Below are 12,674 nucleotides of genomic sequence, written 5' to 3'. Positions count from 1 at the left end.
CCAGGTCTAGTTATCCCCCTTGAATTAGTGTTTGGCTCTCTTCTCTGCTGCCCAAGGTCATACTTGATGAAACTGCATCTTACCTCAAATCCCTGTGGTTTTGTTTCTATATATGTCTGGAAACTATATCTTTTGCTTGAATACTGGTTCATGAGTAAATTCTTTTGAACTTAAAAATTCTCCAGTTGTTGAAAGTGGCAGCTCCTAATGGTCAAGAAACTCCACTCAAATATACCATGGCCAATAGGTAGTAGAGAGAGAGGAAATGAATTCCAACCCCCACCTCCTGAATTCTGATATATGTGGGAAAAATCACATTTCACATGAATGCTCCTGGCTTAAACTGCCTCCAAGAACTAGAGGATACAAGAGGTATAGCCAATTATTTCTGAAGAAATGATATTACTTTTTCCATTTATAGCATGGGAAACACTTTGTAAAAGGCTTATGTGGAAGACACTTTCTTAGAGTTTATAACTCGCAATTTTTCCATGATTTACCATGACTACATAATTGAGGGGATCACTTAGACAAAGACCAACTTTCCCTTTATCTATATTAAAGTTAAGGTGATAATTTAATTCAAGGGACAATTGACAATACATTTTGAATGCTCTGTTAAATATGTATCTTGTCTCCCCTAGTAGATTGTAAATACCTTGAGGACAGAGATTGTTTTAGTGTTTTGTTAAGTATTAAGAAAAACCTTTATAAACAGTACTCATTTTTGGTATCGTAATTATTTTCAAACTTTGTTACCACTTCATTGTGTGTCATAGTGCTATAATCACAGTAGATACTTAATAAAATTGTGTAGACTTTCTTAAATATTGAGTTCAAATCCAGCCTCAGATACCTATTACCTCTATGAACCTCAGCGAGTCACAACTTCTGTTTGCCTAAGTTTGCTCATCTATAAAATGAGGATGATAATAGCACCTACCTCTCAGCATTGTTGTTATTGTCATTGTTAGTTTGGCACATAGTAAGTGGTATATAAATGTTAGTGATTATTGTTGTTGTTTTTGTTATTATTGCGACTCAATAGCCCCCAAATTAGTTTCCCTTTCACAAGTCTCCCCTCACTTCTCCCCATCATATACTTAGCTGCAAAAGTAATCTTCCTAAACCACAGGTATGATCATGTCATTTCCTTACTCAAGAAATTTCAGTGGCTCCCTATTGCCTGAAGAATCAACACAAAGTCCTGTTCTCAAGCATCAGTCCACCTCTTTAGGCTCCATTCATTCCTTCCTCACACAGTATGCTCCAGCCAAAGATTTTTAATTGTGCTTCTCCACATGCCCCAAGCTATCTCTTACCCTTATACCTTTGCACAGGCTGTCTCCCATGCCTGTGATGCCCTTTATTCACTTCCACCTCACTTGCCAAGCAACTGCTTCCTCCTGTAGGAAACCTATCCTGTATCCTCTTTGCATCCCCAGTTGTTAGAGCCTTATATCTTCCTTAAAGTACTTTGCATATGGTCTCTATTCAATTATAATTGTATGTGCTGTTTCCCTCATTATAATGAAAGCTACATCAGGGCAGGGATTGTTTGGTTTTTGTCTTTTTGTCTAAAATTCTAGCAGTTTTTGGCACACAGTAGGTGCTTAAGCAATGCCTGTTGAATTTAATTTAATACTTGCATTTGGCTGTCTGCTGCCCTAATTATACATAGAAATTATTTACATGGACAGCTAAAATTAATCAATTTGAACAGTGGACAGGCCTTCAAATACATTACTTGATATCATCCCAAGCACTATTGATTGAATAAAATATTACACATTACCTAGCTTATCTATGACACACAACTGGAATTACCCATTGACTTAGGTCATCAGTTCATCCATCGAAGACATTCATTATTAGATGGACAATGATTTGGGCCCAGAATTGAAGAAGAAAGTGATCTGGCTGCATCATGTTGAGGAACATGCACATTGCTTTCAGTGATCCCAAACTGCTCCCTGACAGATTCATCTTGTCGAGACTCATATGCTCCAAAGTGATGGCATTTGCTTAAAAATCCTGGGCTGTTCTTCTCTAAAGAATCAAAATTTCAGTTGGCCCAAGGGGCACGGGAGTGACTAACTATGGTCCTACACTGTAACATATTACCCATAAAGATGTGGTAAAAAGTGAAAGCTTTTAAGAGTTGGTTAGCGATAACTGAACTACGCCAGTTTTTGAAGGACCACCCTTTCGGGGAGGAGACTGTGACGAACCGCCCATGCATCTGCTAAGCACTCCACTTCCAGGGTGCAAGCTTAATGGCAAGGAGAGAATCAGCTCCTTGAAAGCAGAGAGAGTTTTCTTTTCTTCTTTTTCCTCATATTTCCTATGCTAGGTAGAATGTCTAACACAGAGTGTTTAATGCTGATTTAAGGACTGCCTATTGATTTCATTACTTGCATGTAAGATGAGGTGCAAAGAACCTTATCAGGATCCTATATAACCAGTAAAAGGGTGGGCTGAAGATTTTTAAAAATGAAGGAAAACTGCTGAATGAGCTGAGAAATTCACCAATACCTGTGAAATAATAAAAGACTTATTGGGAAGCAGAAGATTGTCAATAGGGAATCCTTTTCCATTCATGGAAAAAAAATGGCCACTGAAATCTTGTCCATCTCTAAAATTCTGGAATTATGTGCAAGTGGTATTCTTCATTGAGCAAATTCTCTGTGGGGTGTGTTGATAGAGAATGATGGACAAGAACTGCCTAGGAAGAGAATACATGAAAGAACTGAAATTTATAATGGCAATGCTCATCTACAAATGGATCATGACATGGATGCACTAAGGTTTGGAAATAGACATGTCAAGTTATTTATTTAGCTGAATTCAATACATGGCCATAGTTTGCCTTAGTTCTTTATTCCTTTTCTTTATCTGGTAAGGACTACATTTTTTATTGGTGTGGCAAACTCCCAAAGTGGAAATTCTCACCACTCCACACTGATCCAGATTGGTAAATCCTCTGTATCATGTAGTCATAGACAATTGCCCGTGGTCATACAGCTGCCATGTTTCAGAAACAGAATTTGAATGCCTCATGTCCATCCACTGTAGCACATTGCCTCCCTTCCTTGTAAATGTAACAAATCCCACTCATGCTGTTATACTTTAAAGGTAGTTTAGCACAGTGGATTGAGAGGCAGAAAGTCAAGGTTCATATATTACTGTGTGACCTTGGGCAAGTCACTGGATGCCTCATTGCTCTAGGGGACATGATAAAATTAATTCTGTTTCTGTGTCTATCTCTCTGTCTCTCTCTGTGTCTGTCTGTCTCTCTCTAAGAGACCTATGCAGTCTGATAAACCTAAGGATCAGAACTGTGTTTTTGAAATCAATCAAATAAAATGCACTGGATTACAAAGGAAAGCAAGACTCTTGAAATACAGTTATCAATATGCTAAGAAACAAAGCAAAGTTCACATAGCTCAGGTTAAGTACTCGTGTTAAACTATCATTTGTAGAGATGGTGCTTATGAGTTTTGGTGGGAGGAGCTTCCTAAGAACTCCAGTCCCTAGCCCCATCCTTGCTGAATACAATACTTCCTATGATTGCCCCTGGTACATCATCACTGCCTTTGGTTACCATTCCTATAGCAGCATAGGAACACAGAGCTCAGCAGCCATCTCAGCCAAGATAGCCTTCATTTGAAAGATGAGCAGACTGAAGCCTAGGGACTTTCCTAAGGTCACAAAGATACTAAGCTTCGGTTGTAGGAATTGAATGCATGTATTCTGACTCCAGGGCCACGGGCTCTTTCCACTTTTGGCAGCCCACCTTTGGCACTGGATGACCAGCTCCATTCCAATTTTTAAAAATTATCAATTTCTTATTGTATTTTGGCGACCACTCTTATAGAGATAAAGGAGATAAGCTTAGAGAGGACAACATGCTTACACACACTCACACATGCACATCGAACACACATGCACACACACAAACACACGCACGAACACACACATACACACTTATATTAAAATAACATAACACAATAGTCTCTGTTGCTCCATGTCCATGTCTATAGTCCACTTTTCCCATCACTGTGATGATAAAATGCAGACATTGTCATGAGTCCGGTTCTTTCTCAGAGTTGGCCGCATGCAAAATCAGACCACCTAAGCAACGCTGCTGCTGCATTCTGCTTGAGTTGATTTTATAGAGCGAATTCTTCCCTTTGGTATACCCAGGAAGCTTCATTCAAGTTCATTTGGGTTGTTTTAAAACAGAGGGCTGCAAGCAAAAAGCACATTTAACTATAAAAGAAGCTTTGCTACATTGCTCTCAATTCACTGCATCCTGGCACAACTACTGGAAAGTCTGAACATTAGCACTGTTGCAATTTTTTTTTTTAAATCGGCTTCCCAAAAGTAAAGAAGAAGCCTAATAATAATCCATGAATTAAATTGATTTGCATTTTCACCTAGGTGCTAATCTCTATAGCTACTTAGATTTAATTAAAGGACTGAAGCTTTGAGTGGTTATCCTGTCATATATTCAGGTTTTATTTTGTATTTTATTATGATATTGGAGATCAAGAGGATTTTCTTATCAGATATATGCATACATGGATAAGGATATGATATATACACACATATACACATATAATATATATGCAGATACTTAATATACAAGATAATACAAGGTTTTTAATACAAGGTTATTTTCTAAATTAACCTTTTCCAAGTGTATCATTTTATTCCTTATAGGAAGATACTATTAAATTAGACCAAAGCCTCTATTGTATATATTTTTTGAAACTAACAATTTAGAACTAAAACAAATGGGAAATCTACTTGACAAGAGTTGAATAAATGCAAATATCTCATTATTCTGATTTCAAAGAGTGCTTTTGACAATAGGGTGCTTTGGTAGGAACCGATTTTACCTAAGTATGGGTAATTACATGCTTTAAATAACCAACATTCAAAAACTATGGTGTCATCAAAATGCTTGTTCCTGACTTGATTTAGTTCCTTACGCAATTCTGGGATGGGGGAGGGGTAATGGGGGGACTGCTCCGGGGGAGTAAAAAGAAGATCTTAGGATTTAGAACTGAAGGGGAATTTAGATATCTGTCTTTCTATCCCTCTTGTTCTACAGAAAAGGAAGCAATACTTTTTGTCCTAGATCACCCAGGTAGCCATGAGCAAAGCTAAGATTGGAAGCTAGATCCTGTCCCTCCCCACCTGCAACTTTTGTTACCGCATTTCTGGCTACCTCTTATGTCACAGAGGGTGCCACTGTGACCTTGAATTTTAGATCTGAAAAGGACCTTAGAGATCAACTGGTCTAACCTTCTTATTTTACAGAAAAGGAAACAGACTCACTGAGAGGAAGTGATTTGTCTAAAGTCATTTAGGTAGAAAATGATAAAAATAATTGCAATTCAATAATCATTTATTAATAAGCATTCACTGTGTGCTAGGCACTGTGTTTGTCTTTGGGAAAAGAAGGGAAAATAAATGGTCTGGCTTCAGGGAGCTTACATTCTATTGGGAGATGCAACATTCATGTAGAAAAGTAAATAAAAAGAATATGAAAAATAATACAAATTATGACAGTAATGGAGTTTAACAAATAGGTGATTAAGATGATTTTTTCTCTACTCTCTCAGTCTCTCTGGTCTGTCCCATTTTACTGTTTCCGGTTAGAAGAATGAAAGAAGACTTCCTAATAACCTCCAGACCTTAATAAGGGTAGGAGAAAGCTACTCAGTGGGCATCTCAGGGATCACCTAATGGCCCCAACCAGAAATTACAGCAAGTTCTTTTTCCTTACTCTGCAGGATCGTGTAAATACCAAGTCACCCTCCCCAGCCTGTAGGCCCATTTCTTCGATAGAAGTGAACCAAATAGATCTAAGTTCCCTCATTTCAAGGGTGAATCGATTCTCAAAATGGAAATGGGACATCTCCCAAAAGGGAAATACAATACAAAACAAAAAGTTGCCCAAGGAGGGAATGGCGTGCATTTTTAAAAATCAGAGTTCAAATATGACCTATGACACTTACTAGCAAGGTAATCCTGCACAAGTCCCTTAACCACTGCCTGCCTCAATTTATTCAACTGCAAAATGGAGATAATAATAATACTTTAAAAAGTTGTGAGGATAAGATGAGATAATTTTTGCAAAGGACATTGCAAAGTCTTAGAGAGCTATAGAAGTGCTAGTCATCTGCAAAAAGAGATCTGGTTTGACCTGGGAGTCCTTTGTCATTTTTCTTGACCTCCATAGACTCTCGCCAGCTAACTGATGTCCTTCCTAAATTGTGCTATCCAGAACTACGTGGTGAAGTAGAGATAATCATGAACTTGACTTGTAGGACCTGAGTTTGAAACCTACCACAGTCCCTTCCCACTTGTGTAATCACTTAACTAATAGGCCTTCATTTAATTATATGTAAAATAACAATGTTGGATGAGATGGTTTCTGAGTTCTTTCCTCCTCTCTATCTTAGAACCAACAAAACCACAAACTTCTCTGGGTCCCAGTTTTCTTATCTGTAAAATTAGGTCATTAAATTCAATGAGCTATCAGTACTAGCAATGTACCAAGAATTGAGATCCATGTATTTTTTCAGATCTGTTACAAACACCAGCTCTTTTGTACTGAAAAAGCAAAATATAATGTGTATCATTTCTTCAATGTAATTTAATTTGGGCATCCTTTTCAGACTTGGGGGAAGCTTTGTGAAATTGAAATCCCCCCAAAGTGGATGATCCTTTTCACATGTGCTTATCTTTCATATACTAAGCTAGCAAATGCTGATCAATGGCCAGGTCATGAGCTGTGTATGCTTCTTTTCTTTAAAGAAAGAGACTAACTTTACTCATCATAGGTGATGCATTTACTCAGCTAGCAGTCAAGAATATCCTTATGATGTTGTTATGTTCAAATAGGGTTCTAAAATAATGCCATCTTTATATAGAGATGGAGACCAACACTGACTTCACAGTGTGAGTACCTTGAAACAAGCATTTCTCTTTTTAAACAGAAACATTTATTATAATTCTCCAGATTTTATTTTTCAAATGTGCTTTCTCCCAAGACAATTTGAGAACCCCTGTGAAACTGAGGGTTTTTTATCTCTTTTATGGGATCAGATGAATAAATTACTTTCAAGGTAGCTGATTCCCTAATGTAGAATGAGCTTGTTATTCCTCTAAATTGTAGTGGCTTAAGAACTTGTTCTTTTTTGGAAAAAAATCCAATATGTAATGCACAGTTTCTTTAGAAGATGAGCAATCTCTATAGTACATATATCTCTATAGTGTGAAAATTCTATTGTTCTATGATTCAAAGCTACATAGCAAAGATACACAAAAGTGAGGCACATTCATACCATACCTCATATTTTATGTAGAGGAAGTTGAAAATATAGATATCAAATAAATTCTGTAGTCTTGACTGGAAGTTAACTTAATACCATTTTCCCTAGGGTTTGATAGGAAGATAATGTTGAGTTATTTAAAGCATATTTCTTATCAGAGAAATTTTTTGGAAGGAAAAGTGCTGTTTTTGGAGTCAATCTTGGGTTCTAATCAGTTTGATTTACTTTTCATTTGATCTGTGTTTCAGTTCCCTCATGAAAATAAGTGGTGAATTTGGAGTTAAAGTGCCTTAGAACTCTATACCAGATTTCTATGTTTTTGTATTAGCTATACTCAGTATCTCTTCACCTGTGCCTCATAGAACCCTTCTCTTCTTTCAAGACACAGCTGGAGCCTTTCCTGATTTCCTGTCAATGATATTTCCCTCACTTCCTCCCAACCTAGCTACTTTAGGATGTATATAGTGATATATATATAATTTTGTTTCCCTTTTAAAATATTTGCTCCTGGAGAGTGAGGATGATTTCTTTTGTTGTCATCATATTTCCAATATTTATCACAGTGCCTGGCACATAATGGGTGGGTCATGGGTGCTTGTCTGTTGCTATGATCTCTAAGTTCCCTTGCAATTCGAAGACTATTATCCTTTGAACTCATTTCCATCCTTGCTACTTGTGGAACTTTGAGGCTTAATTTCCTCAGCTATGAAATGGGGAGCATAATCTTTGCCCTCCTGATCACTTTTAGTTATTCCCTATGTTTTTCCTATATATTGACTTATCTAACTATTATTTTTCCACTAAAGTGTGTGGTTATTAAAGGGAAGTCGTAATTTGTTCTCCTTTTCATCATACCTCCAGCACTTAGTGAAGTCCCGGACACATACTAAACACTTAATCAAAGCTTGCTGATTGACTGCTTTCGATTATTTTGTAGCAGGAACATAACACATGCTTACTGATTAATTCAGTATCACCATTGTTCTGAGTCTCCAACAAGGACAAACTCTGTTGTATTAAAAAAAATAGATTTCATCAGATTTAATTCATCTATGTTCTCCCCTCTTAATGTAGTGAAGCTTCAGGATCATCCTCAACACCCATTCTCCTAGTACTTTGACTGTTGAATTATAGACTATTTCCTGATTCACATGGGTTAGAAACATGTTTACCCAGGTCTTTGTTAGATCTTGATCGATTTACCTGGGATTATTTTAGCAAACCTCCATTTTTGCCCCACCCCCATTAGTTCATGCCTAGACCATAGGATATTAAATATAGAGGACAACAAAATTTTAGTATCATAATCTTCTATGAAAAAGACAGAGTTCAAAGGGATTATGGTAGGTATATGTGGCCAATGCCTTAATTTTATGGATGAGTCATTTATGGTCCAGAGAGTGATTTGCACAAGGTCACACTGGTATTAAGTAGAAAAGTCTAGATTTGAACCTAGGTCCTAGGACTCTAAATTGGAGTGATTTTTTTTTTCACTGCAACATACACCTACCCATTTAGAGGGAGCTGACAGTGCTTATAATCCTCTTGGAGCAGAAAAACAATAGACTTTAAGCACCTACTTAGAAAGAACAGTTGGTTAAAATAGGAAGCTGCAGAAGGCAGATTAGACTGAGTTTATCTTCAGTCTTGCCTTGCACACTGGGAATATGGTGTGGGGAAGCTCCTAGCCAACCTTCTCCTACCTCTTCCTCTCCTCATCCCTCATTAACTTCCATAGCAGTGACTTGAAACTAGTAGTCCCTGGTCTTTGCCTACTATCCCAGACTGTCTCTCTCCCTCCACAATGATCAGAGGACACATTCTATGTCCTTTGTCCTAATTGTGGTTTGTAGAATTTTCTATAGGCTTTAAAAATCCCACTTCAATCTGGAATCCAGGATTCTTCCACCGTGCAATTTTTTTATCTAATAGTATTTCAAAGCAAAACATGCTTATCGTTGGTTTAACCTTTATCCTCCATAGAGCCGGGGGATAGAGTGGATGACCTCTCAAGGCCTTTTCAAATCCAATGATTCAATACGGAAAAAACTCATGCTATATTATTGGAACTGATTGGTACCCAGCTGTCATCAGAACAGTTGGCATTTTGCTTTTCTAAACGATATAAAGGGAATGTAGCTCCCACAGGTGTGCATCCTGCCTAAAGTGATGTTTATTTCATTTCCAAAGTGGGTGGGAATAGCTCATGCTGCCTTGCTGATAGCCTGGCATACAATTATACTGTGCACAGTATGCATCCCTCCATCCTATTTCTGCAGCTTCCCCCAAAACAGGCAGGGGAAAGCATAGCTATAAAAGATCCAGAAATGGGCCTTCTTGCAAGTTCATTGTGTAATTGTTGATCAGACACTTGGTCTTGGTACCTACTCTTGTTTGCCAGCCCGCCTCCCTGCCATCTTTCTATCCAGTGGATACAGCCAGTCATTTCCAAAGCTAATTTGTCCTTGATTATGGAGGCTGCCAAGACTAATCAATGTGAATCCTCATGCTCCCTCATAAGAGCATTCCCCTTAATTACAGATGACCTCTGGGTCTTCCCTCCATCATAGGGAATCAATGTGGTATAAATGGTTGTGAGGGTGCCCACAGCACTGATGCCAGCCAGGCTTTTGGCTCCTACCATTTTTGTCCCTTGGATTTAGCCAGTCTCACACAATGTCCCTTTTCAAAGGCAACTCTTCTCTCTGACAGGAAGAAGAACTTTTCTGACTATGATGTGATGAGATCAATGCAAAGACCTGGAGGGCACTGCAGATTACATTTGACTTTTTCCCCACTGGGGTCAACAGTGTAGTAGGTTGGCCAAGAAACCTAATATAATGTTGAACTGCATGGAGAAGAGAAATAGTGGTTGGGACCATATTCTGCCATGGTCAGTACATTGATAGTATTTTGTTTACTGTGCTCAGTTCCATATAGGACTTAGTGTAGGGGATAGAGTGTTAGCCATAGAGCCAGGAAGACCTGGGTTCAAATCCTTCCTTTGATGACACATTCTGACTGTGACCTTTGGTATATCACTTAAACTCACAGTAAGAAACTCTCTAAATATTGTAAATTGTAGAGAAGTTGCTGATCTATGTTGGTAGAAGACATTTGTCACAAGGAGCTACCTCCCCATTAAGGAGGTAAGGGGCTTTGGAAACAGGGGACTTGAGTTTGAATGCCATCTTGGACTATCATTTTCTGAACAGCTTTGGTCCCTGGGCTTCATTTTCCTTATTTATAAAAAAAGGAAGTTGGACTAGATGATATGTGAATGGCCTTCTCATTCTAGATCTGTATATAACTATGGTGAAATGGCACCTCTGTTAGACATCCCATTATAACCTGGCGTGGGCAGTGCCCAAAGGAGTGCAACTAGGAGAGGGAAGGAGGGACTTCGATCATGGCATCAGAGGAGGAGTTGAAAGAATTAAGAATGCTTAGGCTTCACAGTAATGACTTGGGCCTACATGATGATATCTTCAATAGGCAATTTTATATTGCCTTTTAGGGTTTACAAAACTCTTTACCCATGACAATCAAATGAGGTCAATATTGTTATTATTTTTATCTTTAAGGAGGCTGAGGTTGAAGGGGTTAAAACAACTTGCCCAGGATAGAAGATCTAGTAAGAATCTGAGGCATGATTCACATTCAGGTGTTCCAGATTCCAGTGCCAGCACGATGTCCAATATTCCAATATTTGGTTGCCTAAAATGATCATGTAGAAGAGGAGATGCCATTGTCTTATTCGGCATGTAGAGGTAAAACCACAAATTGTGGGAGCAATGAAAAAGGAGGCAAATTGACTTTAGATGCAAGGAAAGATATTAACTTTTTTTCTTTTGGTAGAGATCTATGATTAAGCTGAACACAATACCTGACACATAGCGTGTGGAAACCCCCTACATTGATGCAGAGATGCAGCTTCTCTGTACATAATAGCATATCAAACTCTCACTGTGCAAACTCCCTCCACAGATACTTGCTTGCTAAGCATTCTCAGGTCCATGAGAGGGGAATTATTCTGTTCATAGTAACCCGGTTAGTATATATCTGAAGTGGAAACTGAACTGTGACTTCCAGGTTCCAAAGCTGCCCCTCTATTCACCAAGTGTTTTCGCCCCTTCTAACAATGAGTGCTGCCCCAAAGTAGAATAGGCGGCATCTGGAGGGAGGAGGTGCTTTTTTCACTAGAGGTAGGTCTTCAAGCACAGGTTGGAGAACCAGTTGTCTGGTCTGGTATTAAGTGGACTCTTCATCAATTATGGGTCAGATTGCCTCAATTACAGATGGCTTTGGAGATCCCTCCCAAACACAATTTAAAAATTCTCTCAGTGTTTTTTTTCTAGTATGTGTTCTTAACTACATCAAAGAAGGGAGAGGTCTAAAATTGATGTTTGGATAGGTTTAAAACCTACTTCTGGAAGCAACCCAAATTTGTTTCAATCTTTGGGGTAGCTGTGAAGCACATGAGACTTGTTTATTTCTTTTTTTCTGAAGATTGCCAGCTGTTTCTGGATGACCTGACCAAATATGAGAGTGAAAAGGAACTATTCACAAGTGATCACATGCTAATATTCTTCAAAGAATTTTAATGTGGAGTAAAAGAAGGACAGAGGCAAATAAAAAGGTTGGGTTTTTTGTTGTTATCTGACAGGAAATGTTTAGACTGTAGTTCATCACTATGTAACTCATAACACTGTTAAATGAAAAAATAAATAAAACAACACATTTATCTAACACCAACCATGTTCACTGGGCTAGCTAAGGTGGGGTAGAGATAGAAAGTTTCAATAATTTATGACTTCTGTCTTCTAAAAATGTATAGTCCAAGGGAAATATTTTAATCTTTGCAAAAGAAAAACTAAAATATTAATCATCACAGAGTTATGGTCACAGTGTCCTATTTACAGTCATGTTATTTTAAAGGTACAGTTCTCTGGAACAAATTTTTAATTCAACTAACATTTCATGATAACTGACTACACACAAGGCTAAAAAGTAGCCTAGCACAGTGGGGTGGCCTTGGAGTGAGGTTAACTTTGCATGCGATTGATTCTGTGAGGATGAGAACAGGTCTTAGCCTTTCATTAGCCCGAACAGTCTCTTAAACATTAAGTTACATACAAGCCGCTAATCTTCATCAATGGAGAAAGTGCTCTACCTTGGTGATACCACAGGTCAATCCATTCCTCTTTTCATCACCAAAAATGTACAAAGTACTGAGCAGATACGGAGAGGGTGATTGAGCAGGTTCCTCTGAGGTATGTGTATGATAGAGCCAACTGAAGGCAGATGGCTCTGTTCACTTTTCCT

Source organism: Dromiciops gliroides, chromosome 4 (assembly GCF_019393635.1).
Source record: "Dromiciops gliroides isolate mDroGli1 chromosome 4, mDroGli1.pri, whole genome shotgun sequence".
Lineage (NCBI taxonomy): Eukaryota > Metazoa > Chordata > Mammalia > Microbiotheria > Microbiotheriidae > Dromiciops > Dromiciops gliroides.
This window is presented reverse-complemented; position numbering follows the sequence as displayed.